Source organism: Molossus molossus, unplaced genomic scaffold, assembly GCF_014108415.1.
Source record: "Molossus molossus isolate mMolMol1 unplaced genomic scaffold, mMolMol1.p scaffold_m16_p_4, whole genome shotgun sequence".
In the NCBI taxonomy this organism is placed as follows: Eukaryota; Metazoa; Chordata; class Mammalia; order Chiroptera; family Molossidae; genus Molossus; species Molossus molossus.
In genome coordinates, this window is record NW_023425377.1 from 82,590,188 (window position 1) to 82,601,789 (window position 11,602).

At 48.1% G+C, this 11,602-nt stretch overlaps 1 pseudogene; it reads left to right on the forward strand.

Annotated features, from left to right (window-relative positions):
- Positions 1-395, forward strand: part of LOC118643924 — a 31,917-nt pseudogene extending 31,522 nt beyond the window's left edge.
- Positions 396-11,602: the final 11,207 nt, after the last annotated feature.

The window sequence follows — 11,602 nt, forward strand, 5'->3', positions numbered from 1 at the left end:
CATCATAACTTTCAGGTGCCAATTGAAAAACATAGGAGAAGATGCAAACTGGTTCCAAATCCTTCCGGGATGAGCAATGAGTAAAAGCCCTCAAGTTGCTGGGTCATTGCTGTCTGTGTCTTGAGGGCAGAGCCAGGTCTTAATCTCCATGTGACCTGTCAAATTCCGGGTGTGGCTCAGAGAAGGTGCCATATAACCTGGGATGATTCCTGCAGGGATAGGACCTCGCCTCCTTCTGCTCCACCCCCAGACCCTAAGTCAAGGACGTGCCCTGGCTAGACTACTGGCTGACCTATGAGACCATCATGAAGATGGTTGGGGGCAGGTCCCAGTGGGCCAAGGTAGAACTTGCCAGTCAGAACCTCATGGAGGGGTCAGCAGGGCAGCTGCTATGAGCCAGAGGTTCCACCAGGGGGCGCCTCTCTTCCCTAGTCTTTTGTCTGCCAAAAGGGCTGAGCAAGTCAGGGACAGGAGGGACTCCACCACCTTACCGGTACCCGGCTTCCCTCTGCATTCATGTTCCAACAGCCCAGTGACTGTAATTCCCTCGGGGTTTTCCAAGAAATTCCTCCTCCACTTTATTTGATTCTTACAGAAACCCAATGAGCAAGATAAGGCAAGGGTCAGTGAATCTATTCAACAGGGAAGAAACTAAGGGTCGTATTAATTAGCCGTAAAATCGAGGCCAGAGGCCTCTCCTCTGTCACACTGCCTGATGGGATTGGCAATCAGGAGTTCAATGCTGCATTTTAACACCTTCCTTCTCTACTTCCCAACAACTTCCTCCTTGCTTGGGTCTCTAAGTTATATGTGTACATGCATGCATGCCTCTGTGTGTGCGTGTGTGTGTGTGTACGCATGCACCTGTGGGTATGGGCACATGCGTTTTTTTGCATGCATGTATGTGCATAAGCATGCGCACGTGTGTGTGTGCATGCACACACGTGCACCTGTGGGTACAGGCACATGCATTTGTGTGCATGCATGTATGTGTGTGGGAGTGCATGAGTGTGTGTCAGGGCTGTCACATATCAGGCACACCACCCAGGGGTGCCTGCAGTAGCCCTACTGAAATGCCAGCTCCAGGGAACAAGGCCTGTTGTACCTGGTTGCTGCCACGGGCCCACAACTGCACCTGAAAGGATTTTGAGAAAATGTAATCTGCCTTTCTGAAGTTCTGTGCCATCTTAGAACAGCTGGACCCCAGTGGGGTGTTTCTGAATGCGTACCCGAGAGGGTGTCTCACTGAAACAGAAACAGGAACCAAGTCCAGCCCACCCATTCATTCTCCAGACCCAGCTCTGATGACGTTGAAGGCTCAGTGACCCACTGGCCCGATGAGAACAGACCTCTCCTCCAGGGCCCTCTGCTACAGAGCCCACAGTTGCTCCCACCCACAGCAACGGGCCTGGTTCTGGGCAGGACACCCCCTCTCCGACCTCCTTTATCCTCACAGCAACCCATTCAAGGAAGAACACTTAAATCTCCACTTACATCTCCAAGAGGTACCCCCTCTTCCTGAGCCTATAATCACCACATCCTGTTTTCCCAGGAGATAGAGAAACCCCAAAGTGTTACGTTTGTGTAGGAGCTGAGGGACTCAGTCATTCACAGGTTCCACCTGCTGGTGGCTGTGTGTGGATCCAGGGGTCCCATCTCCAACCTCCTTAGGAAGGAACCCCACTGACATGTGTTTGGACACAGAAGTCGTGTGTACTGTGCTCTGCTTTCTTTCCCTCTTGAGAGTCTTTCGAAGCCCAGGTGAGTGCCCCTGCCCTGGGACCGCCTTCTCCCAGGTGGGCTGACCTCCTGTAGCTTGACCTGCGCTGTGTCGGTTTCAGGGGATGTCGGGGAAGTGGGACTCTCCTTGCTTCTTTTAAATAAAAGTCAAGAATTATTCACTCTGCTCTGGCCTCTTCATCTCTAAGGTAATTCTTAGAGTCTCACTGATTCCCTGCCTTGGACTTGCCTGAAAAATGCCCTTCATATTCCTTTTGCAAACATTCCAGTTCACCTCTGACCTACCACCTATTCTTTCATGGAGTATTTGCTGAACATTTGCTGGGTGCACAGTGCTTTGGTGAATTAAAATAACCTTAAGACAGGTTCTTGGCCTCAAGAGATGTATAATCTAATCCTATAGCTCATAAGAAGTTGATATGCAGGATATATAAAGAACTCCTATAACTCAACACCAACAACAACAACAAAAAACCATCAGTGTAGCTCCACTGTTAGGGTGTCAGCCAGCACACTGAAGGGTCGTGGGTTCGATTACTGGTCAAGGGCATGTACTTGGGTTGCAAGTTTATTTTATTTTATTTTTATTTTTATCCTTACCCGAGGACATTTTTGCATTTATCTTCAGGTAGAGCGGGAGAGAGAGAGGGAGGAAGAATGAGAGAGAAACATCGATGTGTGAGAGACACATCGACTGGCCCTGGGACAAACTGCAACCGAGGTACTTGCCCTTAGCAGGAACCGAACCCAGGACTCTCTGGTCCATGGGCCAATGCTCTAACCGCTGGGCCAAACCGGCCAGGGCTTGGGTTACAAGTTCAATCCTCAGCCCCAGTCAGGCATGTGTGGAAGGCAACCAATCAATATGTCTCTCTCACATTGATGTTTCTCTCTCTCCCTCCCTCCCTTCCACTCTATCTAAAAATAAATGAAAAAATATCCTCAAGTGAGGATTAATAAATAAATAAATAAAGACAACTGCGGTATGATTTCACTTATACAGAGTAGCTACAGTAGTCAAATTCATAGAGACAGAACTTAGAGTGGGGGTTGCCAGGGGCTGGGGGATGGAGGGAATGAGGAGTTAGCATTTAGTAGGTACAGAGTTTCAGTTTAAGAAATAAAAAAGCGCCCTGGCCGGTTTGGCTCAGCGGTTAGAGCGTCGGCCTGCGTACAGAGAGACCCGGGTTCGGTTCCCGCTAAGGGCACGTACCTCGGTTGCAGTTTGTCCCCGGCCCTGGTTGGTTGTGCGGGTGGCAGCCACTCGATGTGTCCCTTCACATCGATGTTTCTTTCTCTCTCTCTCTCTCTCTTCCTCTCTCTCCCTCCCACTCTATCTGTACAAAAAATGGAAAAATGTCCTCAGGTGAGGATAAAAAAAGAAAAAAAGAAATAAAGCTTTGAAGATGGAAGGATGGTGGTAATGGTTACACAACAATGTGAATGTACTTAATGCCACTGAACTGTACACTGAAAAATGGTTAAAACAGTAAATTTTATGTTCTCTATTTTTTACTCAACAAAAACAAAGACATGCATATTCTAGTTCAGGGAAACAAGACTGATGTGCAAAAACAGATACCGGGGAGCCCTGGCCAGTTTGGCTCAGCGGTTAAAGCGTCAGCCTGCGGTCCAGAGAGACCCGGGTTCAGTTCCCGCTAAGGGCACGTACTTCGGTTGCAGTTTGTCCCCGGCCCTGGTTGGTCGTGCGGGTGGCAGCCACTCGATGTGTCCCTTCACATCGATGTTTCTCTCTCTCTCCCTTCCTCTCTCTCCCTCCCACTCTAGCTGTACAAAAAAATGGAAAAATGTCCTCGGGTGAGGATAAAAAAACAAAAAACAAAAAAACAGATACCGGGGAGAATGCGATGAGGTGTCAGGGAAAGAAATGGCATGGTGTGAAGACCTGGCCGGCCCCCTTGTCAGAATGTCCTCAGAGAAGCTGGCTCGGCCGCGCGAGTCCATGGCGGTGGGAGAAGGGCTAGCCCTTCGGCAGAACCAGCTCCGTAGCTTGTAGGGCTCAGTGCAGAACAAGAATTCAGGAGGGTGGCAGCACTGCATCAAACGAAGCGCTGGGTTCCTCTGAGCACGGCTCAGGCCACGCCCCACACCACCCGCCCTGCTCCCCACCACCAGCGGTGGCTGTCAGTTTCACGTGTTAACTAACTAGACTGTAGCACTGAGTTATTTCATCAAACACTAATCTAGGAGTGGCTCTGAAGGTATTTTGTAGATGTGGTTAACACCTACGATCAGCTGACTTGAAGTAAAGGGAATTACCCTCTGCAGTGTAGGTGGACCTCACGCAATCAATTGAAAGACTTTAAAAGCAAAAATTAAGATTTATGGAAGAAAAATAAATTCTCCCTCCGAAGCTCCTGACTGAGGTCCCAGAAGGCTTGGGAAATCGTGTGAGCCAATTGCTTGAAGTAAGCCTAATATACATATGTACTTTGGTTCTATTTCCCTGGAAGACCCTGACAGATACATAAGGGAAGAGATGGATTGGTGAAGTTAATACAAAGTAAGCATAGCAGGCCCAACCCTGAGGCTTTGGAATCCAAGTCACTCCCATGTTCTTCAGATGAGGAAACCAAGGCTCAGAGAGGTGGTGAAACTTGTCCAACATCACGCAGCCAGTTAGGAGAGGACATGCCTTCAAACTTTTCAACCAGAGAATGTCTCACAGCCCTGTATTTTCTACAGCTTGATTTCAACTTTTAAAATCTATGAGTTTTGCATCCTATTCCATTATGTAACTGTGTTTGAAACTTTTGAGTAGTGTCTCATTTTCCAAATCTTTAAACGACATTTCCACTCTAGGAAGGAGTGTCTTGTCTGTTCTGTGGTCTCCTGACACCTCACATCTGCCCCAGAGGGAGAAGTACACACATTAGGGGACATACCACAGTGGCTTGAGTCTGAAGCCTTGAAGTTTAGTAAAAGTTCAATTCCTGGAATGTTGAGGTAAAAGGATGTTCTGAAAATAGACTTTCTAATTACCAGAGAACCCAGATGCCTTCCTGTCAGGCTTTTGATGAATATAATTTACTCTTCCTTTGATTTGGGTCTTTTGAGGCGTGAAGGTCTCCATCTCCAAAAATTCACATGGCGAATCCTTTTGCTATTACGTGGTGTGTACTGAGCCTATACACTGGGCTCCTGAGGCCAATCCTGATATGGATCCCTTTTTTCTTCTTCCTCATTTCCTTCTTGCTCCTTCTGTTCCAGGTCCCCACCGGCTGGCATCTCTTCTCCCAGCACCATCCTAACTGTCTAAGCCCCAGGTAGTATGAGCCCGCTCTGCCCCCTGCGGCAAACATCTCCTCATCTCAGGAGTCTTGGCAAATCATGGTGCCGAGCCTTGGAGACTGGCGCTCTGAGACTGGACTTCTAACAGTGAACAGTGGCGTCTAAGATGAAATAGGATGGAAGGAGGAGGAACGGTGTCATCCTGGCCAGTGTGAAACTGATCCGAGTACAGCACGGGGGCCGCGGTGGCTTTCTGAGTTGAATCTGGGGGGAGAGATCACAAGCCAAAGGAGATGTGCAAATTTCATCAATTGTGGGCAGCTTCAGCCCTCAAGGCGGCCCCCTGGGCCCTACACACCACAGGTGCATAGAAGAAAGGGGTCCAGCTGAGCTCAGAGGGTACCAGAGGGATGCACCATCCCTCAGAAAGCCTCCCCAAATGCAAAGATGTGGGACATTTAAAGGCCCATGACAGCCCTGGCCAGTTTGGCTCAGCAGTTAGAACTCTGGCTTGCGGTCTGGAGAGACCTTAGTTCGGTTCCCACTAGGGGCATGTGCCTCGGTTGTGGTTTTTCCTCGGCCCTGGTTGGGTCGTGCAGGTGGTGACCACTCGATGTGTCCCTTTCACGTCGATGTTTTTCTCTCTCCCTCCCACTCTATCTGAACAAAGTATGGGAAAGTGTCCTCTGGTGAGAATAAAAAAGAAAAAAAAAAAGATAAAGGCCCAAGACAGATAGATGCCCTCTCACCTCATGTGTAATTGTCTCTGCATAGGGATAACCCCAAATTGGCCTCGTCAGCCTGGCCACCTTCATGGGCTGGGCCCAGAGTGTAGGAGGTAAAGGGAGGCCAGTAGGTTGAGCTGACTGGAGCAAGGTCACAGCACAACTCTGTGAGCCCAGAACAGGGACTCGAGGCGCCACCTGGTGGCAGCTATGGGAACCAGCTGAAGTACACAGGAAGAAACAGCTCCCTGTGTGTGAAGGCGGTCAGTCCAGAACTACAAAGTGACCAGGAATACCATAGGGAAAGGCCCCAACCTCCAGGGAGACACTAGCGGGGGCTGCTGAGAGGAGAGTTCTGTAAACCACATAGGTTTCAAATTTAGAAGGGATGTGTCTGAGTCCCCTGCAAGGAAGATCTTATGCATACGTCTCCAGTTACCAGGAGCTACTCCAATGGAGTGTAAACTGGAGAAATAGCCACGAGGACCCTAATCCCAAGTTCCTTGAGGAGCCCATGCACTCAAGGGAAAAAATACAAGGCAGTGTCTGAGCTAAGTTTCGATAAATACGTGAGCCTGGCTGATGTTAGTTTACTCTGGCTTTTATTCCCCATGTGCAGGCTTCTCAGAGGTCAAGAAAGGCCCAGACATTTCCAGAAAATTCTAAAACAAAAAAAATTTTTTTTTAAATCTTTATTTTTGAATGTATTACAGATGTTCCCCATTTTTCCCCCATTGACCCCCTCCTCCCCACTCCCGCGTTTTCCCACACTATTGTCTGTGTCCATTGATTATGCATATAAGTTCTTTGGTTTATTTCTTCCCACCCACCCCCCCCAACCCCTTTACTTTGAGGTTTGTCAGTCTAGCAATGAATTTGTACTTCTTAATCCCTTCACCTTTTTCACCCATTCCCCCAACTCCCCTCCCATCTGGCAACCAACAAAATGTTCTCTGTATTTATGAGAATGTTTCTGTTCTGCCTGTTCATTTTGTTTGTAGATTTCATTGTCGATAGATATGTATTCATTGCCATTTTGTTTGTTCATATATTTTATCTTTTTCTTCAAAAAGACCCTTCATCATTTCATATAATTAACGGTTTGGTGGTGATGAACTCCTTTAACTTTTTCTTGTCTGGGAAACTCTTGATATGGCCATCGATTCTAAATGACAGCTTTGCAGGATAGAGTAATCTTTGTTGTAGGTTCTTGCTTTTCATCACTCTGAATATTTCTTGCCACTCCCTTCTGACTTGCTAAGTTTCTTTTGAGAAATCAGCTGACAGACTTATGTGAACCCCCTTGTGGGTAACTAACTGCTTTTCTTTTGCTGCTTTTAAGATTCTCTCTTTGTCTTGAACCTTTTGCATTTTGATGATGTGTCTTGCTGTGGGCCTCTTGGGGTTCATCTTATTTGGGACTCTCTGTGCTTCCTGGACTTGTATGTCTGTTTCCTTCACCAAGTTAGGAAAGTTTTCTGCCATTATTGTTTCAAACAGGTTTTCGATTTCTTGTTCTCTCTCTTCTCCTTCTGGCACCCCCAAGATGTGAATGTTGGCACGCTTGAAGTTGTCCCAGAGGCTCCTTACACTATCCTCATTTTTTTTAATTCCTTGTTCTTTTTGCTGTTCTGATTGGGCATTTTTTGCTTCCTTATATTCCAAATCAATGGTTTGATTCTTGGATTTACATACTCTGCTATTGAATCTGTGTAAATTATTCTTTATTTCAGTTAATGCCTCCTTCATTTCTGACTGTGCATCCATCATTTCTGACTGGTCCTTTTCTATGCTCTTGAGGCCCTCACTAAGTTCACTGAGGTTCTCACTAAGTTCATTGAGCAACCTTAGAAGCAGTATTTTGAACTCAGCATCTGTTAGGTTGCTTATCTCCATTTCGCTTAGTTCTTTTATTGGGGTTTTGTTCTGTTCTTTCATTTGGGACCTGTTTCTTTGTCTCCTCATTTTGGCTGCCTCTCTGTGTTTGTTTCTGTGTATTACTTAACGAGAGATATGGGGCTAGCTGAGACCAGATGCTGCTTGTTTGAAAGAATTTAGGAAAACCTGAAGCAGGATCCAAGACAGGCCAATCCTATGGTTAAGCAAGTGGCAACAGCTTGGGTGGGCCTGAAAGTTGGGTGGGGCGGGGCGGGGCCTCAGGGAGTCAGCAGGGCGGGGCTACCGGTGTGAGCCAGGTTGCTGGAGTCCCAGATATGGAGACTGTCTGCCGCCCCCGGGAAGGACTCACCAAAGGAACAAAGGCCTCTGACAGCACGTCTGTCCCTGAGAAAGCCCCCTCTCCAGCTCTCGCTTCAGTGCCAAACAGCTCAGTTCTTCCCTGTGTGTCTCTGGTGCCCCTCGAGCTGCCTCCCCTCCAAGCTTAGAGGGAGAGAGTCTGATAAGTCCGTGCGCGGGCCCTTTAAGGAGCTGCCTGGGGCTCCAGCCGCCTCAGCTTCCCTGAGTCTCAGTTCCTGCTGGTTTTTCCAGCCAGAAGTTATGGGGATTCTCTTCCTGACACTGGAACCCTGAGCGGGGCACCTGGTATGGGACGGGGACCCCTCAGTCCTCAGGAAGGACCTTCCCAGCCAAGGTGTCCTCCTGATTTTTATCCGCCACACGTGGGTGTGGGACCAGCCCGTCCCCTCCGCCCCTCCTACCAGTCTGGATGTGGCTGCTGCTTTAATTCCGTAGTTGTAGGACTTCCATTCAGCTTGATTTCAGGCAGTTTTGAATGATGGTTGTTCTGTAGTTTAGTTGTAACTTTGATGTGGTTGTGGGAGGACGCGATACCACGTTTACCTACGCCGCCATCTTGACCGGAAGTCCCCAAAACAGAATTATCAAAAATTGAGTTTGTTTTTATTTCTGACATCCACAAAAGAACGCCCTCACACACAGAGTAAGATAATGTTATGCTGTGCTCCAGATAATTGCAGGATATTGGTTTTTTAAAAATATGTTTTTACTGACTTTTTTTAGAGAGAAAGGAAAGGGAGAGGGAGAGAGAGATAGAAACATCAATGTGAGAATCATGGATTAGCTGCCTCCTACGCGCCCCCTACTGGGGATTGAGCCCAAAAACACGGGCATGTGCCCTGACCAGGAATCAAACCAGGACCTCTAAGTCCATGGGACAATGCTCAATCCACTGAGCCACACTGGCCAGGCTGCAAGACATTATTTTGAAGACTAATCCTCGTGCACTCAGGGTGGGTGAGCAGGTGGTGGGACATAGCTTTGAATTTGGAGAATGAACATCCTTTGATGTTGTCTGAGTTTCTATGACTTTATGCACATGACCGTGAACAGGCTGAGGGCAGCTGTTGACCATTAGTGAGCCCTCAGTGGTGGGGCGGGCAGGGAGCTGGGCAGACTCTACTGTTGCCCACCCCACACTGAGCAATGTCATAAACTAGGGGGATTTTGACTGAGGGTTTGAGAATATCTCGGAGGCAAACAGAGTTCATTATTAACCTTGTGAATCTGTTCCATGTGCTCTGACATTTACTGTTATCATATTGATAGATTTGGTAGTCATCAGTTCTATTAATAAACTCTGCAGACCCAAGTCCTTTCCAAGTTGTCTTTAGGATTATTTAGTACTTCCTGCCGAGCTCTTCTGTTACAGCTGGAATATACCAGGCAAATACTGGGTCTAGATAAGGCACTGAGGTGGGAAGCTCTGGGCACCTGAAAGGTGGCATCGAGGGCCCAGGGACACCGGGATCAGACCTGGGTTCAGTCCCAACTTTGCCACTTACCAGCTGCACGTCTACATGGTCCCTATTATTTCTACAACCTCACTCTCAAGTCCCTCTCCCTGGTACAGTTCACATCTGAACTTTCTGCTTAATTGGGAGTAAGAGTTCCTGGAATCTGTGTATTGTGGAGTTTCAACTCACTTTGGAGGCATAAACTTGAAACAATTTAGTCATTCTGACCACTGTTCCTATCACCTGATAACATCTCAAGCAGATTGTTTTATTCCTGAAATCGTCTCAGTTTATAAACAATCAGCTTACTTTGGACCACCAATCTCACATCCAAACATAGCTCTTCCCCTCCCCCATCAGAGGAGGCGGGTGGAGGAGGTGAGGGGAGGCATACACTCTACCCTCTCACTCCCCCTCCCGCTCTGAGTGCCCAGAACAGAGTAGGAAAGGGGCCTCGGCCAGCTCGGACCCCTCCTGGCCTCCTCTCGCTCTGGTCAAGCGCTTCTGAGGTTATCTGAGGTGGGAGGTGTCTTGCTGGGCCTGGGGACTTAGAGTGCTGCTGCCGGGTGGTCTCCCCAGACAGGGTGATGGTCTCCTCAGACAGGCCTTGAACTTTCCTGGGGCACTTCTCAGAGCGGCACCTGTGTCCCCCTTAGGCCCCTGCCAGCAGTCCAGGCCTCCAGCCCACTCTGCGTGGGACAAAGGGCTTGTTACATGGGGAGCACTTTCTTGTTCTTTTTTTGAATCGAAACCATTTTAATTTATTACACTTATAACTACAAATGATAAAATGCATAGCTTTTTAACATTTTACACATGAAGCCCATCCACTTAAACATTTTACCTGACCAGGTAACACACATTTATTCTTTAAACAGAAACTACTTGGTGGTGGTGGAGGGTGTTTACACCTTGGAAATTTCATATTTTTAAAGTTTTGCTTAGAAAGTCCTCTTTTCAAGTGCGTATGTGAATGTCTTCTGAAAACTATTGTTTACATCCAAGTACTTTACAATATATTTGCCCAAATTAGGGCTGCGAGGTAAAAGCTGGTTTTTAGAGGATACACCCTTCAATTTGGCAAATACATGTGTCTGTTTACTTGATTGTTTGGACCTCAGCAGCCCTCTCCCCTCCTCCTTTTTATTATTTTTTTTTATTTTATTTTTCAAGTACAGTTTACATTCAGTGTTATTCTGCATCGGTGTCAGGTGTACAGCATAGTGAGACAATCATATACGGACAAAGTGGTCACCTGATGGTTCAAGTAGTCACCTGGCCCCGTCCAGTTATTACAGTATCATTGACTGCATTCCCTGTGCTGTACTGTACATCAGTCCAGTCGGTTAGCCTCTGTGAACTTGGTCTAATCCCAATGGAGATGATGTCAAAAGCCTAATTGGAGGCCCTTTGGGAGAGTGGAGTCTGAGCCAAAGGCCCCTCCCATCGCCCCAACCCCACCACCGGGTGGTTAGTTCCATTGCACACCTGCACCGCTTCCTGGCTCCGCCCCTCCCCCATGCCCTGCTACTTCACCGTGAAGGACAGGCAACCAGAGGTCCCTTTTACAGGATCTAGGGTTAGGTGTTTCCCCAGCCAGGCCTTTCTGGTCACAGGCACTTCTCTCCTGAAAGCTACTCCTGGAAGCCATTGTAATGTGTGATAAATAACCCCTGCCTTGAGGGCAGCTGTGGGGGCCTAATGGGATTACAGGGAGCGGTTGGCCCAGGTGTTCACTTTGGTTGGTTCCTGGCTGCTGGTCACAGTTACGCAAGCTGCACACTGCACAACTCCAGCGTCATTTCACCCTTCAGTCCTCAGAGATTATATCTTATTACAATTTTCTGGCAGAGCCCAGTCAAGTGTCAACATAGAGGCTCACAGCAGGGTTGGTGCCACCCAGGTGATGCCAAGCCCTCTCCTCTCCGAACACCAAGGCCTGCTCCCACTGTGCCACGAGAATCTTAGAAGCCTGACACCAAGGCTGATTATCCACAGTTCCCCAGCCAGGATTACCCACATCTTGTCCCCATGCCTCGGTGACCTCATGTCCTGCCTTAGTCTTTCTAGTGCCTCAGGCTGGAACTTCTTCCAGGGTTGGCGGGGCATCCAAAGACCCTCAAACCAGGCACTGTGCAAAGGGGGAAAGAGGATGGAGAAGGTCCCAGGGAA